At 40.7% G+C, this 26,384-nt stretch overlaps 1 pseudogene; it reads right to left on the reverse strand.

The window, feature by feature from the left end:
* The window catches only part of LOC118015425, a 117,994-nt pseudogene extending 91,897 nt beyond the window's left edge, over positions 1 to 26,097 (reverse strand).
* Between the last annotated feature and the right edge of the window lie 287 nt (positions 26,098 to 26,384).

The raw sequence follows: 26,384 nt of genomic DNA on the forward strand, positions 1-26,384 counted from the left end.
CTGTGACATAGAACTTGGATGGAGATTCTAGAGCAGAAAAATGGCATGTAGTAAAAACTAAGGCAATCTGAATAAACTGTTGATGTTATTCTTGATGATGATGATGATAATGGCAATGATGGCAGTGTTGTTGGTAGAATTTTGATTAAGGTGGTGATGGGAGGGAGGGTGGACAGCAGAAAAATGGGAGCAATTACCATAGATGTACTTGTGCGGCATTCAGATGATGTTTGGAAGCAGAGCCTGCAGCCCCAACCTCATCCCTCCCCGAGCCCTTACACATCTGGATTACTGATTATTTGCATTTTAAAAATATAACTAGGAAATTCAGGCTTCTGTGCCTCTTCTCCTGCTCTTTCTTCTGTGGAAAACTGATCTCACCCCTTTCACCATCTGACAACACACTCACTTTCCATAATTCAGCTCAAGGGCTACTTCCTTATAGTACTCTTCCTGACATTTTCCCTCTTGCAGAGAATTGGTTTCTACCCACTATAGACCCCCACCATAGTCTACACAGTACCTAGAACCTTTTACCACACGTATCTGCTTCTTATCTAGTCTGAAATTTTTGCAGGCTAGAGGTATGTCTTTTTTTACCTGTGCTCCTGTAACAATCATATTGTCTGCCATGTAGCAGGACTACCAGGCATTTGTTACATGAATAAATACGTGAATGATTAAATAATTAGGACTTCATCCATGGTAACCAAGACAGGGTCTGAATAATGTCCTCTGGCCCTTTCATCTGCTCTTGAGTGACTGAAGAAATTCATGATATCTCTCTGAGTTACACAACTTCATTTCTATCCCCTTATCAGAACTTAGGCAGAGTCCATGTATAAGTGATCCTCAAAGTGTGATTCTTAGACCAATAACAACATCACCTGGAACTTGACTGAAATGTAACTACTCAGGCCTCAGCTGAACTGACTGAATCAGAAACTGGATGTGAAGGCCAGCAGTCTGTGCTCTGACAAGTCCTCTCGGTGATTTTGTGGTGCTCCAATGTACACTCAAATTTGAGAACTACAATCATACATCATTTGCTGTTGCCTTGTTAGCATTAAGAACCATAAAATAGAAACAATTGTTCATCTTATTGAAGACTGCTATTCCCTATTGTTGGTTCCCATCAGAACTCTTCAGAGACTGCCCTGAACATTGCCATCCTCTTTAAGGACTGAGCTCCTCTCCATACTCCCTCCCTCATACCAGAAGGCCTGATCATTTACCAAACTGAGAAGATAGAGGCTGTCCAAATGAACTCCTTCTGTGTCTTTCCTGTCCATTCCAATAGTTCTCAGTTTCAGAGCATAAACCCCTAGGCACTGCTGACCAGACTTTCCATGACATACTCAAGTGTCTCCATCCTCAGTGCTTACCACTTATCCAATTATACTAATGCCTCAGCCATGCACAAGGACAGGTAGTCTCCTGGTTTAAAGTCAAGAAGTATCATCTCGTGGAAAAACTCTTTACTACCTCAATGTACACACACACACACACACACACAGAACTTCTTGAGTTGAAGCTCAAAATATGTTTGTTGAATCAAGTAATAGGGGTGGTACAAGTTAGAGCCCCTGATTGAAACTAGTTTTACCTAACTTAAGCTAAGAAAGAATTTTTTAGAAAAAAAATATATTTGATCTCACATACTTGATGAAAAGTTGGATCATCAAGTCTTGGAAGAAACAGCTCTCTAGGCCACTGGGCAGTATCTGAGAGGAAATATTGTTAGCCAACCACCTCCAACCATTCCCCATAATTTTGTCATTGCTCCAGACTTAAGTTTGTGGGAGAGGGTTTAAACTGGAGGAATTTGCTTCACACGCTAACACCCAAACCAAATGAAGTGTATCAGAGTGAATTTCTCCAATAGCAGATCCAGAGTCAAAGAGTTGGGTGCTTGTAGTATATTTAGGAGATGGTGCCAGGAACTAAACATAAGGGAGAGAGTAAGGATAGTGAGACAGGGAAAGGAGAAATACCTCCTGAAGAACCACATAGAACAACTTCTGGATCATCCCTTTGGAGGGTGGGAAGCTGAGAGATTTAGTCCCAGACTCCCAGGTTCCATTGGTTCAGAGTTTCTCAAGTGCATTCATATACCAAACTTTCGGATTGCTCTGGCTTACAAACAAGTGAGGTCCCACGGTAAGGAATCTGCAAGGGCCATGGTGAGGGTAGCACACCTCTTTTTACGAATCCCACTGAGGGGGCGCCTGGGTGGCTCAGTTGGTTAAGCAACTGCCTTCAGCTCAGGTCATAATCCTGGAGTCCTAGGATCAAGTCCCACATCAGGCTCCCTGCTCAGTGGGGAGTCTGCTTCTCCCTCTGACCCCCTCCCCTCTCATGTTCTCTCTCACTCTCTCTCTCTCAAATAAATAAATAAAATCTTAAAAAAAAAAAAAAAAGAATCCCACTGAGACTGCATAAATCGACTAGGATTAGTTCTCCACAAGAAAATCAAGATGCTATTGCTAGGTGAAGGGGGATGGATTGTGGGCAGACAAGATTATTAGATACGTACCTTAGAGAAGGTAATCAATAAATAATAGAACTTCAGAAAAAAGGGCCTAGGGAAGCCTGCAGGATGGAAGATTTTATTTATTAAGGGAAAATCATAGAAAAGTTTATGGAAGAAGATCGTTCTTATTCACCAAATGCATTCTTATGACCCAAGAAAACAAAGTCTGTTTTCCTGGTCTCTCCTCTTCAGGAATCCAAATGTATATGGAAGCCGTACTAGATTACCATGACCACTGCATAATTCAAAGATAATTTATGTGAACTTAACAAACCATTAGTGCTGTGTGTTTGCTTAGATCTCCTTGATTCCATTGTCAGGTGAATAATTGCTAATTTAATTCTTGCTGGGAAAATAACATTACACTCAAATTCCTGTGTGAGAAAAAAAGGTGCTAATGACTAGACCGACAGGTTTCCATGGCAACATATTGCTCTCAAGGATCAAGCGGAATATTAAAATAGTGTCTCATTAGGTGCACAGGTTTATCTTTAATATATTATATATGTAATATATAACACATCAGTAATGTGGTGCATGAATTAGTGTTTCTAATATATGCTCCAGAGCAGTGAGAGCATCTTTTAAGTCATTTTACTTTGTAAAGAATTGCTCCCAGAGCTGTAGCTATATGGTTTTATATCTATTCATATTCCTTTACCTCTGTGTAGCTGAATATATATCAGTTATGGATATCTGCCCTGCACTTTGAAACCCAGAAAAAGCCCAAAAAAAGAGGAATAACTCTCTGTGAGCATATATATGTCTGCCATTGAAATATTCTCTGGACCTAACATTCAAAAGACTGGGGTCTGGCATCTCACTATCTTATTCCTTACATCCAAATAGAGTTATTCAAATCTCTTTAAAAATGTTCTTTGCTTTGGGGTTCCTGGGTGGAGCAGTCTGTCGGGCTTCTGGTTCTTGGTTTCAGCTAGGGTCATGATCTTGGGGTTATGAGATGGAGCCCTGCGTTGAGTCTCAGGTCGGGCTCTGTGCTCAGTATGGAGTCTACTTGGGCTTCTCTATCCCTTTCCCTCTGTCCCTCCCACTTGTGTTCTTTCTCTCTAAAATAAATAAATAAATGTTTAAAAATGTTCTTTCTTTGGGGTGCCTGGGTGGCTCAGCCAGTTGAGCAGCCAACTCTCATTTCAGCTCAGGTCATGATCTCAGAGTCCTGGGATCAGGCTCCATGCTCAGTGGGGAGTCTGCTTGAGTATTCTCTCTCTCCTCTCCCTCTGCCCCTCCTCCTGCTCACACTATTTCTATCTCTCAAATAAATAAATCTTTAAAAAAGAATGTTTTTTATTTTTCCTTCTCCAAGCCTTTGATTAATCTGTACCCTCTTCCTGGAAGATTATTCCATTCCAACTTTGTTTATTGAGTCTACTTGTTTTTCAAAGACCAGTTGAAATGTTCCATTCTTTGTTCTCCCAAGTCTTCTTCAAAGACCTGATGAGAAATCAAAGACTCTCTTGCTACATTATCCAAACCATTTCTACTTCTCTGATGGCTTTATTAGGTTGATCTATTGGTCCCAATGTTAGGCAATGTTAGAGATGCTTCCTGAACATTTGATCTCATAGTTTGAGTCTTTCCTTTCACCCTTAGTGAATAGCATTGAAGTCAGACAGACCTGCTGTGAATCCTATTTTCTCCTCTACTCATTACCTATATATCCTGGAGAAATATAACCTTCCTAAGCCTCAATTTTCTCACCTATAAAATGGGGTCGATAATGGTTCTTATTTCAGAGAGTTGTAAAGATAAAATGAAATGCCAATTGATGATGATGATGAAGACCATGGAGAGGATGACATAACTAGACTAGTTGAAGTGTGCTTGACTATCCAAACAAAATTTAGATTATATAAGTGGTAAATATAGTAAAGGTCCACATGGCTTGAAAGAACAGTAAATAGTAAATCAGTGCCCTGACAGAGTGAATGCATCACCTGAAATCCATTGAGCATTTATAAGTCATTTCCATGTGCTAGCCTCTAGGGAAAAAGTAATTACCATGGGTGCTTAAAATCCTGGAAAGATGCCCCAATCTATCAAAATTATTTCTTAGTTTAGAACATAAGCATGACCTGACTCCTGCTAGCATCTCAAGAATTTCCTTTCTATCATTTTTCTTGATTTTGCAGTTCTTTCCCACTTCTATATTTTTCTGCTTACAATTTTCTTTCACTGGATTGCTTTTCTTTGTCTTCTTCACCATTTATCCGCCAATGTTTCCTCAAGATTTAGCTCAGGGATTGTGATTCATCTGCTCTGGCAAAGTTTCTTGCATCTACACTCCTCTGAGACACGGTAAAAAGTCCCCTTTTATTCCTGTGGTTCCCTGTGCATATCTGTCACTACACTTTTTTCCCTTGGATTTTAATTGATATAAGTTACTTAACCTTTCATACAAGCAAATTATAATTATTTCTTTATTTCTGTGGCCTCATCATTTAGCACAGTATCTGGCACTTAATATGAACTCAATAACAAACAAGTACATAAATGAATGTAGTAGTTATTAGTGTTATCTGATGGCTGTGGCATATTAGATTATTGTTCAGGAAATATTCACATCATTCCCTCACCTTCAAGGGAGAAATGTGTTTCCTTATCTCAGTTATAGTAGGTTTGGTAATAGAACTTACTTTGGATATCAGTGGGGATGGTATAAGCAAAGATGAGAAAATGCACCCGAGTGATCTGGCTCTTATCTTGCATTCCTGCCTCCTGCTATGAAAAAAACATTGCTCAGGTAATCATTAGTTCCAAGGAGAAAGAGAAATATATGAAGCTGATCTATACCTAATCAGTAATTTAAAGTCAACCCTCATGCTACCCTGCCAGATTGACCAACCTCCACCTGATCTACAGACATGTGAATATGAAATAAATTCTTGTTTTGAATGTCACTGAATTTTGGGGCAGGTTGATCAAGCAACATTATTGTGGGTATTGTGAACTGAGAATAAAATCAGCAACTAAATGTATAGCACTGCCATAACAAAAACCTAAAAATATGAAATTGACTTTGGAACTGAGTAACAGGAAAGGAGGTGGGAAAATGTCAACTTATGTGATGTGGGGAAAACCAAGAGGTAAAACTGTTACTTGTGGTAACAGGAAAACAGGAAAATGTACCTGATTTATATTAGCACTAGGAAAATAAATTTCAGACAAAAATGTTGATTCCATGAACTGACTTGCTAGCTACATTTTATCAGATGTTATCAGAAAGATAATTTCTGGTAGGGGAGGAGTAAGATGACAGAGGAGTAGGAGACCTAAATTTTGTCTGGTCCCAGGAATTCAGCTGGATAGGGATCAAACCATTCTGAACACCTACGAACTCAACAGAGGATTGAAGAAAAGAACAGCAGCAACTCTCTGAACAGAAAAGCAACCACCTTCTGGAGGTAGGAAGTGCAGAGAAGTGAATCCTAGGTGATATTTGGGAAGATAGATGGCAGGGGAGGGGGCCTCCATCAGCTGCTTCTGGCAAGTGATAGAGCCGCAGAGCACAAAATCGGAACTTTTAGAAGTTGGCTCTGCTGAGGGACGTCACTCCAGTGGCTAAGCGGGGGATAGAACATTTGCTGGGACAGTGTGGTCTCAGGACCCTTGGGTCACAGAGAGACCAGGGGGTGCCTGAGTGTGGCAGAGCCCCCAGGTATCAGAGCGGATAAGCTGGCAGCAGAGATGGAGCCAAGAAGTGGGCTTTCAGCTCGGGGTTGCCATAAACCGTGATCTACGGCACAGTTGGGCCACTGCTCCTCCAGCAGGGACCCAACAAGCGGCAGATCCGGGGAGACTCCCCTTCCTCCCCTGGAAGGAGCGGCACAGGAGTGCACCACAGGGATCGGCTGGGTTTGGAGACTCCACACGGGGTCAGGTGCCAGAGACAGAAACGCTTGGTCACAGGCCAGGTGAGCACAGAGTGCTGCCAGAGACAGGGTAGACGGGAGTGACTGACTGCTTTTCTCTGGGGGCGCACTGAGGAGTGGGGTCCCGAGTTCTTGGCTCCTCTGGGGCGGAGATTGGGAGGCTGCCATTTCACTCTCATTCTCCAAAGCTGTATGGAAAGCTTGCAGGGAACAAAAGCTCCCAAGAGGGCGCCTGGGTGACTCAGTTGGTTAAGCGTCTGCCTTCAGCTCAGGTCATGATCCCGGGGTCCTGGGATCGAGCCCTGCATCAGGCTCCTTGCTCTGCAGGGAGCCTGCTTCTCCCTCTCCTCCCCACTTGTGCTCTCTCTATCTCTGTCTCTCTCTCTCAAATAAATAAATAAAATCCAAAAAGAAAATTAAAAAAAAAAGCTCCCGAGAGCAAACCCGAGCAGATTACTTAGCCTGGCCCCCAGCAAGGGCGGGGCAATTTTGCCTCCAGCAAAGACATTTGAGAACCACTGCAACAGGCTCTTCTCCCAGAAGATCAGCAAGAACAGCCAGCCAAGACCAAATTTACTGATCAATGAGAACGGCAGAACGCCAGCACTAGGAGAATACAGCACATATAATTCATGGCTTCCCCCCCACCCCGATTCTTTAGTCTTTCAAAGTTAATTTTTAAATTTCTTTTCCTTTTTTTGAATTTTTCTTTTTCCCTTTTTCAACCAACATCTTATCAATCCCTTTTTTAAAAATCTTTTTTATTTTTCATTTTTAGAGTCATATTCTATCCCTTCATAGTAGTTAACCTTATTTTTGGTATATATATAAATTGTTCTCTCTTTAAAACTTTGGGATACAGTTTCTTCTAACAGACCAAAATATATCCTAAATCTCTAGTGTATGGCTTCATTCTAGTCTCCTGCCTGATTACATTCTCTCTCCCCCCTTTTTTTAAATCCTCTTCTTTCTTTTTTCAACCAACTTCTTATCAATTCCTTTTATAAAATCTTTTATAATTTTCATCTTTACAGTCATATTCCATCCCTTCATCATATTTACCCTATTTTTGTGTATATATATAAGTTTTTCTTTCTTTAAAAATTTGGGAGGCACTTTCTTCTAACAGACCAAAATACTCCCAAAATCTAGTGTGTGGCACTGATCTATGCACCAGCCTGATCATATTTGATCATATTCTGTTATTTTTGTCTGTTTGCTTGTTTGATTGTTTTATTTACTTTTTATTTTTTATTTATTTTATTTTTTAAATATTTTTATTTTATTGTGTTATGTTAGTCACCTACAATATATCATTAGTTTTTGATGTGGTGATCCACAATCCATTGTTTTCAAATAACACCCGCTGCTCCATGCAGTACATCCCTCCTTAATACTCATCACCAGACTAACCAATCCCATCTCCCCCCTCCCCTTTAAGACCCTGTTTGTTTCTCAGAGTCCATAGTCTCTCATCTCCCCTCCGATTCCCCCCCTTCATTTTTTCCTTCCTTCTCCTAATGTCCTCCATGCTATTCCTTATGTTCCACAAATAAGTGAAACCATATGATAATTGACTTTCTCTGCTTGACTTATTTCACTTAACATAATCTCCTCCAGTCCCATCCATGTGGATGTAAAAGTTGGGTATTCATCCTTTCTGATGGCTGAATAATGTTCCATTGTATATATGGACCACATCTTTGTGCATTCATCTGTTGAAGGGCATCTTGGCTCTTTCCACAGTTTGGCTATTGCAGACATTGCTGCCGTGAACATTGGGGTACATATGGCCCTTCTTTTCACTACATCTGTGTCTTTGGGGCAAATATCCAGTAGTGCAATTGCTGGGTCATAGGGTAGCTCTATTTTAAATTTTTTGAGGCACTTCCTCACTGTTTTCCAAAGTGCCTGTACCGACTTGCATTCCCACCAACAGTGTAAGAAGGTTCCCCTTTCTCCACAACCTCTCCAACATTTGTTGTTTCTTGCCTTGTCAATTTTTCCATTCTAACTGATGTAAGGTGGTATCTCAATGTGGTTTTGATTTGAATTTCCCTGATGGCTAATGATGATGAACATTTTTTCAGTGTCTGTTAGCCATTTGTATGTCTTTTTCAGAGAAGTGTCTTTTCATGTCTTCTGCCCATTTTTTAATTTGATTATTTATTTTTTGGGTGTTGAGTTTGAGAAGATCTTTATAGATCTTGGATACCAGCCCTTTATCGGTAATGTCATTTGCAAATATCTTCTCCCATTCTGTGGGTTGCCTCTTTGTTTTGTTGACTGTTTCCTTTGCTGTGCAGAAGCTTTTTATCTTGATGAAGTCCCAAAAATTCATTTTTGCTTCTGTTTCACTAGCCTTTGGAGATGTATCTTGAAAGAAGTTGCTGCAGCCATTGTTTGATTGCTTTATCTTTTTCCTTTTCTTTTTCTTTCTTTCCCTTTCTTTTCCCCTGGTTTCAGGTCTCTTCTGATTTGTTTAGTATATATTTTTCTGGGGTCATTTTTACCCTGTTAGCATTTTGTTCTCTCATTCATCTATTCTCCTCTGGACAAAATGACAAGACAGAAAAAAATCACCTCAAAAAAAAAAAAAAAAAAAAAGAACAAGAGGCAGTACCGACTGCCAGGGACCTAATCAATACAGACATTAGTAAGATGTCAGAAATAGAGTTCAGAATGATAATTTTAAAGATACTAGCTGGGCTTGAAAAAAACATGCAAGATATTAGAGAAACCCTTTCTGGAGAAATAAAAGAACTAAAATCGAACCAAGTCAACATAAAAAAGGCTATTACTGAGGTGCAATAAAAAATGGAGGCTCTAATGCTAGGATAAATGAGGAAGAAGAAAGAATTGGTGATATAGAAGACCAAATGATGGAAAATAAAGAAGCTGAGAAAAAGAGAGATAAACAACTACTGGACCATGAGGGCAGAATTCGAGAGATAAGCGATACCATAAGACAAAACAATATTAGAATAATTGGGATCCCAGAAGAAGAAAAAGAGAGAGGGGCAGAAGTTATATTGGAGCAAATTATAGCAGAAAACTTCCCTAATTTGGGGAAGGAAACAGGCATCAAAATCCAGGAGGCACAGAGAACCCCCCTCAAAATCAATAAAAATAGGTCAACACCTCAACATCTAATAGTAAAACTTATGAGTCTCAGAGACAAAGAGAAAATCCTGAAAGCAGCTCAGGACAAGAGATCTGTAACCTACAATGGTAGAGACATTAGATTGGCAACAGATCTATCCACAGAGACCTGGCAGGCCAGAAAGGACTGATATGATATATTCAGAGCACTAAATGAGAAAAATATGCAGCCAAGAACACTATATCCAGCTAAGCTGTCATTGAAAATAGAAGGAGAGATAAAATTCTTCCAGGACAAACAAAAGCCAAAGGAATTTGCAAACACAAAACCAGCCCTACAAGAAATATTGAAAGGGGTCCTCTAAGCAAAGAAAGAGCCTAAAAGTAACATAGACCAGAAAAGAACTAAGACAATATACAGTAAAAGTCACCTTACAGGCAATGTGATGGCACTAAATTCGTATCTTTCCATAGTTACCGTGAATGTAAATGGGCCAAATGCCTCAATCAAATGACACAGGCTATCAGATTGGATAAAAAAACAAGACCCATTGATATGCTCTCTGCAAGAAACTCATTATAGACCCAAAGACACCTCCAGATTGAAAGTGAGGGGGTGGAAAACCATTTACCATGCTAATGGACACCAAAAGAAAGCTGGGGTGGCAATCTTTATATCAGACAAGTTAGATTTTAAACCAAAGACTGTAATAAGAGATGAGGAAGGACACTATATCATACTTAAAGGGTCTATCCAACAAGAAGATCTAACAATTGTAAATATTTATGCCCCTAACATGGGAGCAGCCAATTATATAAGGCAATTAATAACAAAAGCATAGGAACACATTGACAACAATACAATAATAGTGGGGGACTTTAACACCCCCCTCACTGAAATGGACAGATCATCTAAGCAAAAGATCAACAAGGAAATAAAGACTTTAAATGACACACTGGACCCAATGGACTTCACAGATATATTCAGAACATTCCATCCCAAAGCAACAGAATACACATTCTTCTCTAGTGCCCATGGAACATTCTCCAGAATAGATCACATCCTAGGTCACAAATCAGGTCTCAACCGGTACCAAAAGACTGAGGTCATTCCCTGCATATTTTCAGACCACAATGCTTTGAAACTAGAACTCAATCACAAGAGGAAAGTTGGAAAGAATTCAAATACATGGAGGCTAAAGAGCATCCTACTACAGAATGAATGGGTCAACCAGGACCATGGAAACCAATGAAAATGAAAACACAACTGTTCTAAATCTTTGGGATGCAGCAAAGGCAGTCCTAAGAGGAAAGTATATAGCAATACAAGCCTTTCTCAAGAAACAAGAAAGGTCTCAAGTACACAACCTAACACTACCTCTAAAGGAGCTGGAGAAAGAACAGCAAATAAAGCCTAAACCCAGCGGGAGAAGAGAAATAATAAAGATCAGAGCAGAAATCAATGAAATAGAAACCAAAAGAACAGTAGAACAGATGAACAAAACTAGGAGCTGGTTCTTTGAAAGAATTAATAAGATTGATAAACCCCTGGCCAGACTTATCAAAATGAAAAGAGAAATGACCCAAATAAATAAAATCATGAATGAAAGAGGAGAGATCATAACCAACACCAAAGAAATACAAACAATTATAAGAACATATTATGAGCAACTCTATGCCAGCAAATTAGATAACCTGGACGAAATGGATACATTCCTAGAGATGTATCAACTACCAAAACTGAACGAGGAAGAAATAGAAAACCTGAACAGACCTATAACCACTAAGGAAATTGAAGCAGTCATCAAAAATCTCCCAACAAACAAAAGCCTAGGGCCAGATGGCTTCCCAGGGGAATTCTACCAAACATTTAAAGAAGAGTTAATACCTATTCTCCTGAAACTGTTCCAAAAAATAGCAATGGAAGGAAAACTTCCAAACTCATTTTATGAGGCCACCATTATCTTGATCCCCAAACCAGACAAAGACCCCATCAAAAAGGAGAATTACAGACCAATATCCTTGATGAACATGGACGCAAAAATTCTCACCAAAATACTAGCCAATAGGATCCAACAGTACATTAAAAGGATTATTCACCACGACCAAGTGGGATTTATCCCTGGGCTGCAAGGTTGGTTCGACATCCGCTAATCAATCAATGTGATACAATACACTAATAAAAGAAAGAACAAGAACCATAGGATCCTCTCAATAGATGCAGAAAAAAGGATTTGAAAAAGTACAGCATCCTTTCTTGATCAAAATTCTTCAGAGTATAAGGATAGAGGGTACATACCTCAATATCATAAAAGCCATCTATGAAAAACCCATAGCAAATATCATTCTCAATGGGGAAAAACTGAGAGCTTTCCCTGTAAGGCCAGGAAAATGACAGGGATATCCACTATCACCACTGCTATTCAACATAATATTAGAAGTCCTAGCCACAGCAATCAGACAACAAAAAGAAATAAAAGGCATCTGAATCAGCAAAGAAGAAGTCAAACTCTCACTCTTTGCAGATGATATGATACTTTGTGTGGAAAACCCAAAAGACTCCACCCGAAAACTGAAATAAAATAAATAAAATAAAATCATGAATGAAAGAGGAGAGATCACAGCCATTGCTAGAAGTCATACAGGAATTCAGTAAAGTGGCAGGATATAGAATCAATGCACAGAAATCAGTGGCATTCCTATACACCAACAACAAGACAGAAGGAAGAGAAATTAAGGAGTCGATCCCATTTCCAATTGCACCCAAAACCTAAGATACCCAGGAATAAATCTAACCAAAGAGGCAAAGGATCTGTACTCAGAAAACTATAAAATACTCATGAAAGAAATTGAGGAAGACACAAAGAAATGGAAAAACATTCCATGCTCATGGGTTGGAAGAACAAATATTGTGAAGATGTCAAGCTACCCAGAGCGATCTACACATTTAATGCAATCCTTATCAAAATACCATCCATTTTTTTCAAAGAAATGGAACAAATAATCCTAAAATTTGTATGGAACCAGAAAGACCCCGAATAACCAGAGGAATGTTCAAAAAGAAAAGCAAGGCCAGTGGCATCACAATTCCGGACTTCCAGCTCTATTACAAAGCTGTGATCATCAAGATAGTATGGTACTGGCACAAAACGGACAGAACGATCAATGGAACAGAATAAAGAGCCCAGAAATGGACCCTCAACTCTATGGTCAACTAATCTTCGACAAAGCAGGAAAGAATGTCTACTGGAAAAAAGACAGGCTCTTCCACAAATGGTGTTGGGAAAATTGGACAGCCACATGCAAAGAATGAAATTGGACCATTTCCTTACACCACACACAAAAATAGACTCAAAATGGTTGAAAGACCTAAATGTGAGGCAGGAGTCCATCAAAATCCTATAGGAGAACACAGGCAGCAACCTCTTCGACCTCAGCCACAGCAACTTCTTCCTAGAAACATCACCAAAGGCAAGGGAAGCAAGGGCAAAAATGAACTATTGGGACTTCAACAAGATAAAAAGCTTTTGCACAGCGAAATAAACAGTAAAAAAAAACAAGAGACAACTGACAGAATGTAAGAAGATATTTGCAAATGACATATCAGATAAAGGGCTAGTATCCAAAATCTATAAAGAACTTATCAAACTCAACACCCAAAGAACAAATGATCCAGTCAAGAAATGGGCAGAAGACATGAACAGACTTTTCTGCAAAGAAGACATCCAAATGGCCAACAGACACATGAAAAAGTGCTCAACATTGCTTGGCATCACGGAAATCCAAATCAAAACCTCAATGAGATACCACCTCACACCAGTCAGAATGGCTAAAATTAACAAGTCAGGAAACGACAGATGTTAGCAGGGATGTGGAGAAAGGGGAACCCTCCTACACTGTTGGTGGGAATGCAAGCTGGTGCAGTCACTCTGGAAAACAGTATGGAGGTTCCTCAAAAAGTTGAAAATAGAGCTACCATATGACCCAGCAATTGCACTACTGGGTATTTACCCCAAAGATACAAATGTAGGGATCTGAAGGGGTATTTGCACCGTGATGTTTATAGCAGCAATGTCCACAGTAGCCAAACTATGGAAGGAGCCAAGATGTCCATCGACAGTTGAATGGATACAGAAGATGTGGCATATATATATACAATGGAATATTATGTAGCCATCAAATGAATGAAATCTTGCCATTTGCAATGATGTGGATGGAACTGGAGGGTATTATGCTGAGTGAAATAAGTCAGTCAGAGAAAGCCATGTATCATTGATCTCACTGATATGAGGAATTCTTAATCTCAGGAAACAAATGGAGGGTTGCTGGAGTGGTGGGGGGTGGGAGGGATGGGGTGGCTGGGTGAAAGACATTGGGGTGTGTATGTGCTATGGTGAGTCCTGTGAATTGTGTAAGACTATTGAATCATAGACCTGTACCTCTGAAATAAATAATACATTATATGTTTTTTAAAAAAAGGAAGAAGATAGCAGGAAGGGAAAAATGAAGGGGGGAGACTATAGACTGAGAAATAAACTGAGGGTTCTAGAGGGGAGGGGGTCCGGGGATGGGTTAGCCAGGTGATGGGTATTAAAGAGGGCATGTACTGAATGGCACACTGGGTGTTATACGCAAACAATGAATCATGGCACACTACATCAAAAACTAATGATGTCATGTATGGTGATTAACATAATGTAATAAAAAAAAGAAAGATAATTTCTGCAAAGTATAAGCTAGATTGCTAACATAATTTAAAGGGAAAATAGTGGGAGTTGTATGGTTACAAATTAAAAATTTTTTTTGCCGAATACAGCCTTAGAACAAAGGATCCTGTGTCATAGTGTGCAAATATCAAATCAAGGTGTGGATGCATGTTTTTTGTTAAGTCCTCTCAAGGAATTAATGTGGTTGTCTGTAGATCTTTTTAGCTGGAGAGAGAGAGAGAGAGAGAGAGGAGAGGGAGAGAAAGGCGGAGAAGGAGTATGAGGAGAAAATAAAGGTTAGAGTTTTGGGAGAGTTGTGGAAGAAGGTTTTAGCACATGGAATTCCCTGGAATGGAACATATAGAAAATCCAGGGTGGTTTTGAGAAAGTTATATTGAAAACACACACACAGAGGCACACGTGCATGCACACGCATACACACTGGACTAAAAAAGACAGAGACTCTTAAAGATATAAAAATACCTCTTCTCCTCCAGTTTCCAGAGGGAGGAACAGGCTGAGAAATCTGCTCAGAAACCAAAGGGTATATCCTTCAATAGCTTCTTCAGAAGTGGCCAAGGAGGAAAATTTCCCACAAAGTGAACCATGAGCAGTGTAGAACCATGTGCTGTGGAGCCACTCTGAGAAAGCAGAATGAGGACCTAATCGAAGAATAGTTTTGACAAGCTAATATTTTCCCAATGAGATGTCAGGATTGCTAAAAGCCATATACTACCACATACCTCTTATTTTCCCCCATTCAAAAGTGTTTCCTATGATTATCCTGGACATGTTCCAGTGCTGGATGTTGGGTGTGAGCAGGGCAAATAACTTGCCATTTTGGTCATTAGTCACTGTATAAAGAGAAGCTAAAGTTTGACTGAATGTAGATATACAATTCTGGACCTGAATACTGATGTCTTGATTGGATAGACTTTTGAGATATCTTTGGGTTGAGTCAGTGTATTTTGTAGGTAAGAGAGGTGTGAATATTTGTGATTTTAGTAGATGTCATTCTACCCTACCCAGATCTCCTTATGCAGGACCGAAGTACTCATTTCCCCTGCTATTGGGACTGTTGCCTGCTGATGGCTAAAGTTGAAGGAAGCTGCCTCACCAAGTAGACATACACCACCCATTGAGACAGCTCACATTGATTCAGTTGAGGACAGCTCTGAAAGGTGATCCAAGTGAGGTCTCTGTTGAACTCACAATTCGTCCTTCTTCCTTCATTCCCACAGGTGGTGTTCCAGAGAGAACTGTCCTCTAAGGAAATATCTGTCTTATAGAAATACAACCAAGAGAGTTGGAGTCAGGAGGGGCCTAAGAAAGTAGAATCTAAAATGGGAATTGGGATCTAGATCACTCATCAGCTGGCTGACAATGAGGACCCAGTAAGTGGTGATGGATGGAGTGTGGATATTCCCCAGCATGCTGTGGCAGTGGAACTTTTAAAACTTTTACAAATGTTGTTTGGGATAGGATAGCAATGGGAAGGAATACACAATATCTCAGGCATCTGAAAAGTTCAGTGAAAGCAATGCTACTTAAGTAGAAAGAGAAGTAGGCAAAAGTATATTCAAACACACACACACACTCATGAGCAGTAGTGAACTGCTTGGCTGTTCATCAAGTTTCTGGATGCAGAAAGATTGAATGATTAGGGAGCAACATGTGGATGAACCTATGTGAGTGGGCACAAACTGGCAAAAATCTTCATCTTACCTGTTGATGCATATCAGAGAGTATCCACCATGTGAGAAGTACTAAATAAATAAGTAGCGAGATCACTTGGTTAGTTGACATCAACCAGCACAATGGGCATTATGGCAGGAATGGAGGCCATACCAAGGCCCAACACCAGAGCTGCCTTTTACCATGGCTCATTTAGCTTCTGCTGCTGCCCAATGTCCAACCTGCTAGTAAGATACCAATGCTGGGACACCTCACAGCACCATCTCTCAAGGTGACCAGTTGACTACTTGGTAGCAAGTTTGTTATATTGGACCCCTTTTTGCCTGGATCAGGAAGTGAGTAATCTTGACTTTGCCTTACACATATTCTGAGTATCGGTTTTCCTTTTCTCCCTTAAGGGTCTCAGTCAGTAGCATTTTCCAAGGACTTACACAGTATTTGATCCACTGGTGTGGGAGACTGCATAATGTCATGTGGGCCCAAAGAACAAAAGAACCCCCTTTAGGACAAAAAAGATAGAAAGTTGGTACACCCCACCCTGGCCTTCTCACAGACTATGCCCCACCTAAGAGCTGCTGGGCTGTGAGAGTGAGAGTATCACTGACACACCCACTATTCTGGAGATAACACCACCCTGTGAGGAGGGGGGCCATTCTCCAGGAAGCAAACTCTAAATCAATAACCACTACATAGTACTTTGTCCCCCACAGGTATAAATACACATATTCATAAATCAAGGGGTAAAATAAGAGTTGCCCAGTGCTTTGGCCAATGTCAGCACTTTGGGAATTCGCGTTTGGAATCCCAGCAACTCTAGACTGCGTAAGAACAGGGACCTCATTCCTCTTGCATGAATACATCCACCAGGGGCACAGTAAGAGTCCCATCAGATGTTTAGCAGCAGCTGCTGCTCAGAAACTATAAGCAACTTTGCCAAGAGACCATTGGGTAAAGAGTCACCATCCTGGCTGAAGTAACTGGTGCTGAACACCAGGATAGGGCCCTGGTATTGCTAGACAAGGGGGTGGGGAGAAATACATTTGTCACCAAACTGATTCCTAGGCCTATCCCCTGCCCAGCTTTGACTATAAATGAGGAAATGCAGAAGCCATGGCTTGAGAAGGATAGCATGACCTATAAGGATGAGGCTCTGGGTCACTACAGCAGGTAAGCTACTTAGACCAGCAGCAATACCAGCTGAGCTACTAGCAGGTACTCGTACAGAACCCAGAATGGGTAGTAGAGGAAACAAACACAAAATGGCCGTTGCTCCTCCTAGACCTGCTGTGGCAGTGGGAGCTATGGTTCATCCTATTAAGTTTCTTCTCTAAGTTTCCCCAGGAAGACAGATAAGCCAAAATTTTCAAAGACCTCTTCCCAGATGAGTGAACTTATTAGAAGCAAACGGATGTGAGTGGTGTAAGGAGTGGGGAGTTGGTGCTGTTTTGCGCTGCCCAGAGTTCCCAATCAGGACTGAGACATGAATTCCTGCAAGTTCTTGCAATTTTCTCTGCTTATAACTCACATCTGTGTCCCTCCCTGGGAATTTCCCTCAGCATAAGGAAGCTGCCTCACCCAGGTGTACATCACCTGGCCTGGGATGACTCTAATCCAAATGGTTGGTCGACTCAGTGGGTCAAAAGCCGAGCCTCCATGTTTCAACTGGGGGAATCCCAGCCTTAGAGCTCCTCATCTATGTACTGAGGACATTCTGGAACTTCATCGCATCTTTCTGTCCAATCCTGCATCCCACCTCTGTCATAAGAACTGAGAATACTCCAAACACACCCACAACACTAAGAGCACTCCCAACAAACTATTTATGTGCAAATCTATGTATAAGACATTTTTCCCATAGAAACAAGAGGGCAACAGTTGTAGATTATATATTTTTCAGCAAATAATCACACCTTCCCCATTACTTGGGAGGAGTAGACATCTTCACTCTATTGGACTTGGCCAAGTGTCCTGCTTTGGCCAATAGGATATTAGTGAGCATGATAAAAGCAAAGTATTAAAATGTATTTGGGCTTTGCCTCTTTTCTATAGTTTGCAAATCCAAGGAGCATTAGAGTCACATGGAATAGGTGGAGACCCAACCTGGAACTTGAAACAATACCTAGGTAAGCCTAGCTTAGATCAGCCAAACCCCAGGTGATTTATAGGTACAAAAGCAAGAAATAATCAGAGCAAGAGAATAATTATTGTATTCTGAGTGCTGTGATGATTTGCTAAACAACATTATCTCGTATAGAGCTGACTAATACCCTCAATATTTCCAATTTCCTTCCATACTGGGCACACATCAAGATACTTCTTGGTGCCATCAGATTGAGTGGAACAATGAGAAGATTTAGGCCATTTTACAGTGGTTCATGTAATGGAAGCTCTTCTTCATTTTTTTTTTTTTTTAGAGAGACTACTATAAATATTTCAATTGCTTTCCAAGCAATTGGATGCCAAACTTGTGCTTCTTCTTAGCAGAACATTATTTAGAAATGCAAGGACCACAGAGCACCTCTGTTTTATTGGGGTTATATTTGAATTGGATCTGATTCAGATCAAGAAACACCATGAAGTTGCTTTTATGAACAAGTCAGGGTGCTGGAGGCTGGGTATATAAAGAAAATCTGAATCTTGTCCGTTAGTCCACTAAGTGGGGGTTGTCCTTTGAGGAAAACCAACAATAAGCAGACAATTGTAGCAAATACGTGTAATGATGCTGGGAAGCACAGGGGACTGTGGGAGCAGAGAGGATGGATGTACAATGGAGACCCATGTGGGTGGGGTGAGTGTGGGTGTTGCTAGAGACATACCTATGATGGGGCATATTCAAACCCTTGAACAATCTAAATGTTACTTAGGATCTGGAAAGGGAGACATCATTTCAATGGCTCATCTGGGCAGGTGAGAGGGAGGTTATGAAGTTAACTTGCTCTGAGAGAAACCTTTAACAAAAAGGAAGGTGATATCGTTATCTGCTTGTTCCAGTGGAGGAAATTAGGGTGCTTCTCTCACCCAAAGGGATTCTGCAATCCAGCCACAGAGAGAAGCCAGCTGGGCAGGTACATGAGATTATACAGCCCAGGGCATATGAATAAGCCTGATTCTGGAAAACATCCTATAGAAGTGTGCTTTCCCACTATGGCCTAAGGGGCAGTCTGTGCGCTGTGGCTATGTATGTGTGTGAATGGATTTGCTCTCTGGGATACTTTCTGGGGTAACTCTTTAATATAACTCTACTATACTTTTAAACTCTGTGTCATGGGAAACCAGACTCTTACTTACCATTTGGGGCTTATGTTGCTGTTGCTGATTGTGTGCTGTTTGAAGAACAGCATCTTGAGCTGCCAGGATCTCATGTGAACACTGCACATAGGGGAGGGAGTGGAGACAACATGCTGACCTGTGAAGTGGATATTTTCTTCACCACTCTCCCCATTAGATAACAGATGAAAAAAGACCCAGAGAGGTCAGGCCCCTCTTCTACAGGGTAAGTATGTTGGTATTTGGGTCCAAATCTTGGGGTCCCACATTTTAAAGCCCATGTATTTTCCATAATGTCACTTTATCTCAATAAGCTTCTTGAATTTAAGCCTAATAAATCATGTCTTTTAATATCTTCTTTTTTGATCAATGGACCTGTTAGTCCATTTCTTAGCTATCTGGTACCAAAAATAACTTACATCATCAATGATGATGTGGACTCCATAATTATGTCATGAAATAACTCCATTACATATTAAGTTTAAAAAATTATAGACACATACGCAGGTATGTTAAGCATGGTTGCATTTTGGTAAAATTTGGTGCATGCCTGTGTGCACATATGTGTGTCTGTTTGCCTGAATTCCCAAAGGTATATACATACATGTTAATAATGTTAGCTTTGCATGGCAGAATCACAGGTAATCTTTACCTTTCTTTTTATTTTTCTGTTCTGAATTATCTATTTTTTTTAAATAACTCCTATGTTTCATTTTTACAAACAGATAAAACAATATAGTTATTTCCATTTTGGAAAGAAAAATTTCTTGTACATATTTGGTCCTTTGTGAGTCAAGATTTCAGTATTATAGGAAAAGCCTGGGATTAGGTAAAACTAGCAAAGCTGCTTGAAATGAAACAAGTGCTGGGTGAGGTTCCCACAAACCCCAGCTCTAATGCATCCATCATGTCCACCTGTGGCCAGGTGTGATTTCTGATTGACCCTGGTCTCTGCTACCACAGTCCACTGCACGTGGATATAGCCTCTTAGAGCTGACAAGGTCCTTCTCTCTGATCTTTTCTTTCAACCCAAACACCGTCTGTATCAAGAAGAAATCCCGGAGTTGTTTTTTCCATATTTAGGTCAAGAAAATGAGATTCTGAGACATTGAGCGACTTGCCAAGTTATCTGCTGGGTTGAGCGATGGCATGGCAGGAGTGTTGAGAGAGGGTAACTAAAGGTTATGTATCTTCATAACTACTGTCTTTGCAATTTTTCTTTTCTCTAGTTCCCTCAGGAGAATTAGATACTCCCACCTCTAAGAAATATTACACGTATCTCTCACCCTAATAAAGCATTTTTTTAATTCTTATGTTAATCCCCATACATTACATCATTAGTTTTAGATGTAGTGTTCCATGATTCATTGTTTGTGCATAACACCCAGTGCTCCATGCAGAACGTGCCCTCCTCAATACCCATCACCAGGCTAACCCATCCTCCCACCCCCCTCCCCTCTAGAACCCTCAGTTTGTTTTTCAGAGTCCATCGTCTCTCATGGTTCGTCTACCCCTTAAAGCATTTGTTTACATGTGTCTTCTTGAGGGAAGCTGGCATTTCAGTTCCATAGTACCTATCTCGAGCCCTGACATGCAGCAAGTGCTCAACAAATGCTTATTGAGTGAATATGTGTCTTTTATCTTGGAGGCCCAAAGTCCAAAAGCAGTTTCAAAAGAGAACTAAAGATAGGATAGGACCCTTTCATTAAGACTGTGGAGCCTGGGAGGTGGAGCATGAAGGTTGGGCTCTGACCCTTGCATAATTTCTAAATACAGCCATCCCTGTCTCTCTCCTGATGTGCTGGAACTGGCTCATACCAGCTCTTGAGAACTGATTGCTAGAATTATGAAGAAGATTGTGAACCAATTAAGCTCATGTTAGCAACTTGCAATTGGCTATGGTGGAAGTATTTACACCATGGAAATTGGCAAAAGATACCAATCAGGATTTTTAAAAATTCCTGGCCGGAAGGCTTCAGTATTCTGCTTGTCTGCTGCTGCTATAAACCTGGTGCCCACACTCCCTTCTCCCCCTGCTCAACCCGTAGCTGTAGAGACCCAGTTCATCATGCACGTCTCTACGCAGGATAGGAAGCACACACCAGGGGTATTAGGGGAGGCTCGGGGGTAAGTGACTTGTTCTGCTTTTACTCAGTGACTTAAGGCAGAGAGAGGATTTGAACCCTGTTTTCAACGGTGCCAATGCTTTTTCTTCAATATAGCCATATCAGGAGGCCTTAGATATTCCTCAGGTAAAGGTCAACTCTTTCACCTGCCTGAGTGGGTGTCACCATCTGGAGAGCAGTCTTAGCAGAGAGGCACGTTTCTCCAATGACCTCTGCCAGGTTGCTGAGCAGCCATGAGAGAGCTGATCGCTCTAAGGAATATGAAGATGATAGTTTTGTTGCTGATGGAAGTGCTTATTTTTTTTAAAGATTTTATTTATTTATTTGAGACAGAGAGAATGAGAGACAGAGCATGAGAGGGAGGAGGGTCAGAGGGAGAAGCAGACTCCCTGCCGAGCAGAGAGCCAGATGAGGGACTTGATCCCTGGACTCCAGGATCATGACCTGAGCCGAAGGCAGTCGCTCAACCACCTGAGCCACCCAGGCGCCCTGGAAGTGCTTATAATGTGCCCAGCTGTGTGCTAAGCATGCTAAGCATGTTCGTATACAGTGTCACTTAATCTTTGTGGCAACTCTGCAGTGACAGTAATAGGTGGCCTCTGTTGAGCAAGAACTTTGTATGCTTGACCTTATGCTAGTCTCTAAGCATATTGGGGGTGGGATAAACAGTCCCTGCCCTGGAGGAGCCCACAATCTGGGATTGGAGATGACTCATAAGCAGATAATGGCAGCACATTATAGTCCACACAACCTGTACCTCAGCAACAACAGTGAGAAAGATAATAATAAGTGGTTGCTGATCGCTTACTAGGTGTCAGTCACCATTCGAAGCATCTGACATGTATTATCTCATTTAATCCTTCCCTACAGGTGAGCTACCATTATTATCCCCATTTTAGAAACAAGGAAACTAAGGTATGGAAAGAGAAAGACTGCAGAAAGAAAGGCTAAGACTGCATCTTCCACAGCCATACCACGCTATCGATAAAATAGAAATTTCTGTTTGACAAATAAAGAGTTGAGATAGAAATAGATAAAGCAAGTGCTTGAACTTACAGAGCTGTAAGTGATAGAGATGGGGTTTAATCCAGGACTGTCTGGTTTCAGAGGAGGGATTCTCTTCATCATATTGATCATGGAGCTGGTGACGGTGGTAATGGGGAAAAGCATGTCACCGCTCTGGTAATAAGGCTCCTCAGGCAGACACGTTCTCCGAGAAAATGAACTGGAGATCATTAATTTCCTTCCATGGACAAAAGTCAGGTTATACATTTAAAAGCCGCAGAACCAGCTGACTCAGAGGCCACAGTAGAACAGGGGTCTCCCCACACATCCTGGGACTCTCTTCCACTGCTTTGCATAGGCTGTCCTCTCAGGAGATACCGAGCATAGGCACTTGGACGGCTGGTCTGCTTAGCATCATTTCTAGGACATAAACTGGGGAAGTCTTAGGAGTCCTGAATTAAGGCTACGATTTCTAAGCATTCACTGTTTGATCTTAAGCCTGCCTCCTCCCTCCCTTCCTCAAGGTAAAATGGTGTGCAATGGGGAATAGATTGAATGATCCCTCAGTGCCTTTCAGAGCTAATATTATATTCTAAGTTTAGCTGGGTAGACAGAGTTTGCTGAGAAAAAGTCACACTCTATAGCTTTGGATGAGAAAGAGCTTTATGACAGGAGATTTGGGGGAATTAAGAAATCAACTGAGCATCACCTAGCAGGCCGTGAATGGAAGAATACTGGCAGATCCTCAGGGACACAGTAATTAAAGCAGAAGATTTAGAAATTAAAGATTTCTAAGAGGGATGTCAGCAAAAATCAGTGGATGTGCCTACAGCATCTAAGTGATCTGCTGAAAGGTTTATAGGTAAGGGAAACAAGGCCAGAGCCTATGGGATAGAAAACGGTTATAGAGAAATTCGTGTGAAAGAAAAATAGTGAATCAGAGCCAGACCAATACATGAAGCAATGCTGGAGAACACTAAAATCAGGTGAAGAACTTCCACTAGGAATTATTGAATATAAGGAACCAATGAAACTGGGGGAAACCCTCATGGTCTTTGCTGAATCTCCAGCCCCGTGATGATAATAGAACTTCAGGGTTTGGAGGTGTTGTATTTTTCAGTTTATAATAGACTGGAACTACCATTTTATACTTTGCCATCACTTGTTGGAGGGGGGGTGGTCATACCTAAAAATGAATACAATGCAGAGGAAAGTTATGACTGAGAAGTCAAGTAAGACTTAAGGCATCATCTGAGGTCCTAGATGTAGCCACTCCTGAAGCCATACTTTTTCTTACAAGGGCTCTTCAATACCCCTAACTTCTTTTCTGCCTTAAATCTTATGGGTTAGTTGTGTTTCATTTGCAATTGAGAAGAGTCCTGGTGCCTAATATAAACTCATGATGTTTGTGTAAGTATGGATCCATACATGTATACACTGTAAATGCCTAGGAAAAAGGCACCCCATAGTATTGAACGTTGCATGGCCTAGATCTCAATTTCTATTTTTATTTTTTTATTATGTTATGTTAGTCACCAACAGTACATCATTCGTTTTTGATGTAGTGTTCCATGATTCATTGTTGCATGTACTGTTATCCAATAACAAGCCAGCAGTTCTTGGAGAAATGGTTGATTCCTGATTCCAGGAAAAGTACAAGGTAAGCCGTGTTTTGCTGTTGTGCCCGAAAGCAAGAAAGAACTTAACAACCAGTGAACCATGTCCAAAGAACAGAGGAGCAGAGGGAAGAGGCTCCCACTGGCCAGTTTTTGGAAGTTTAAACACCAAAAAGAATGATGCCAGGTGTGCCTGGCTAGCTCAGTTAGAAGAGCATGTGACTCTTGATCTCGGAATCATGAGATCGAGATCCACATTAAGTATAGAGATTACTGAAGTAAATAAAAAACTTAAAAAAAGGAATAATGACAGTAACTGTAGTCATTATATTTTTTAAAAATCCATAAGTCTATAATGATGAGAAAGAAAGAGAGGAAAACAAAAGGGAAAAAAACCCCTCTTCTATACAGAAGAATAATATCAGCTTGAATATGTGGAAAGAATTGCAGAATTAGGGAAAAAAACAGACATTTATTTTGGCACTGATCATCAATAGAAGAAAAAGCCATTAAATAAAAAGTTTGGGAGAAACCAGATATTCCATGATGCCAAAAGACTCCTGCCTCCAGCAACCCCACAGATTACTTCTTAGCAGCAAAGGAAACGTACCATCTTAAATGTTGGCCACCATCTTAACCAAATGATCAAACTTTGCCTCGTTACACTAACAGCAGGAAAACCCAATATTGTTTTTCTCCTTTTGTGCTATAATGTGGCCTTGCCAAAAATGTTCAACTTGAACCTAAGCAAGACTTTTAGAGCCAATGCTTAATTTATAGAAAGTGTAGGAGCCAGGGGGGAAATCCCAAAATGTTTAATGACACCAGGAGGAAACAGTTAGATAGATAAAGATGTGGAATACTCTATAAGACCACTGGCCTGTGCCTGCTCAGCAGGGAGTCTGCTTCTCCCTCTGACCCTCCTCCCTCTCATGCTCTCTGTCTCTCATTCTCTCTCTCGCAAATAAATAAAATCTTAAAAAAAAAAAAAAAGACCACTGGCCTGGGCTCCCCCAGAGGTCAATATTAGTTAGGGGAAAAAAAAGAAAAAAATTTAAGGTTGGTAGGTTTGCTTTAGATAAAAGAGATTGAAGAAATATAATAACCAAAGACAAGGTGTAAAACTTTGATAGGATATTGATTTTTTGAAAGATTTTATTTGTTTATTTTATTGAAAGAGAGGCAGACTCCAAGCTGAGCATGAAGCCCGATGTGGGGTTCAATCTCATGACCCTGAGGTCATGACCTGAGCCGAAACTAAGAGTCAGATGCTTAACTGACTGAGCCACCCACCTGCCCCATTAGGATATTGATTAAAATAAAAAAATCTCTAGGAAGATTCTGAGGCCAATTGAGGAATTGTGAATATGGGTTGTTAGATTAAGTTATGAAAAAATAGTGTATTTGTGTTGTATAGGCGTTGTGGCTATTTATACAAGAATGTCTTTTATTCTTAGCAGAGGCATGCTGAAGTGTTTCACGAGGAAAGGTCATGATTTCTGCATCTTACTTCCATGTGGATCAGGAAAAAAATACATATGTATTTGTGTACATGGGTATATATAGAGAGAGCAACCATGTTGAAATCTTGGCAATTGTTAGAAGGTATACAAGTGTTTATTGTACTAGCCCAGGGGTCAGCAATTTTTTTCTATAAAAAGTAATAGCTACCTTTCCAGGTAGTGCCATTTCTATAAAAGAGTGACTGTAGTAAATAATAGATGCTTTCTGCTTTGTGGGCCATTAGGTCTCTGCCCCAACCCCTCAGCACTGCCTTTCTAGTGCCACAGATGACACATCCAGGGATAAGCGTGGCTTGGGTGCAGTTGGCCAATCCCTGTGCTACTCTTCTAACTTTTATGTGGTTGTAGATTCTCATCATATCAAGTTAGGAGAAAAAAAAAGGTGTCCTGATGTACATTGTCATAATGCTCATCAAAGTTGAGTTACGGAATATCCACAATGAAACAGCGATGGACAAAGGTTGGAGGGAGGTCCTTGTGGTCCCTGATAAGGGCCTTGGCTTTTGTGAGTGGGTTATGGAGAGCCAATGAGAACATGGTTTACTCGCCTTTCAACTATTTGTTCGCAGAGCTTGAGCTCCAAATCACAATGCATTTTCACATTTGATCCTTTCTGATTTTCCTCAGCTTCCATGTAGGTTATTATTGTATCCTGTTTACCTCCAAAGGTTTCTTATATATATTTAATAAGATTCAAAAATATCTAGACTTACTCAAGTCTGCATCTATTGATTTCCCCAGTTAGCAGCTCTGTAAAAGGAAGGGAAGGTTTTGAGTATTCATGAACCAGTTGCAGGAGATTATTTCATTCCTAAAGACCTTACCTCTCCTTTAGCAAGATTTATCTACTTTGACAGCTGGGGACTCTGGGACTTCCTCCTCCTTCCTGAAAAGAACCACAAATAGGCATGGAGCTAGTAA

This window comes from Mirounga leonina, unplaced genomic scaffold, assembly GCF_011800145.1.
Source record: "Mirounga leonina isolate KUSES-001 unplaced genomic scaffold, KU_Mleo_1.0 Mir_165, whole genome shotgun sequence".
Lineage (NCBI taxonomy): Eukaryota > Metazoa > Chordata > Mammalia > Carnivora > Phocidae > Mirounga > Mirounga leonina.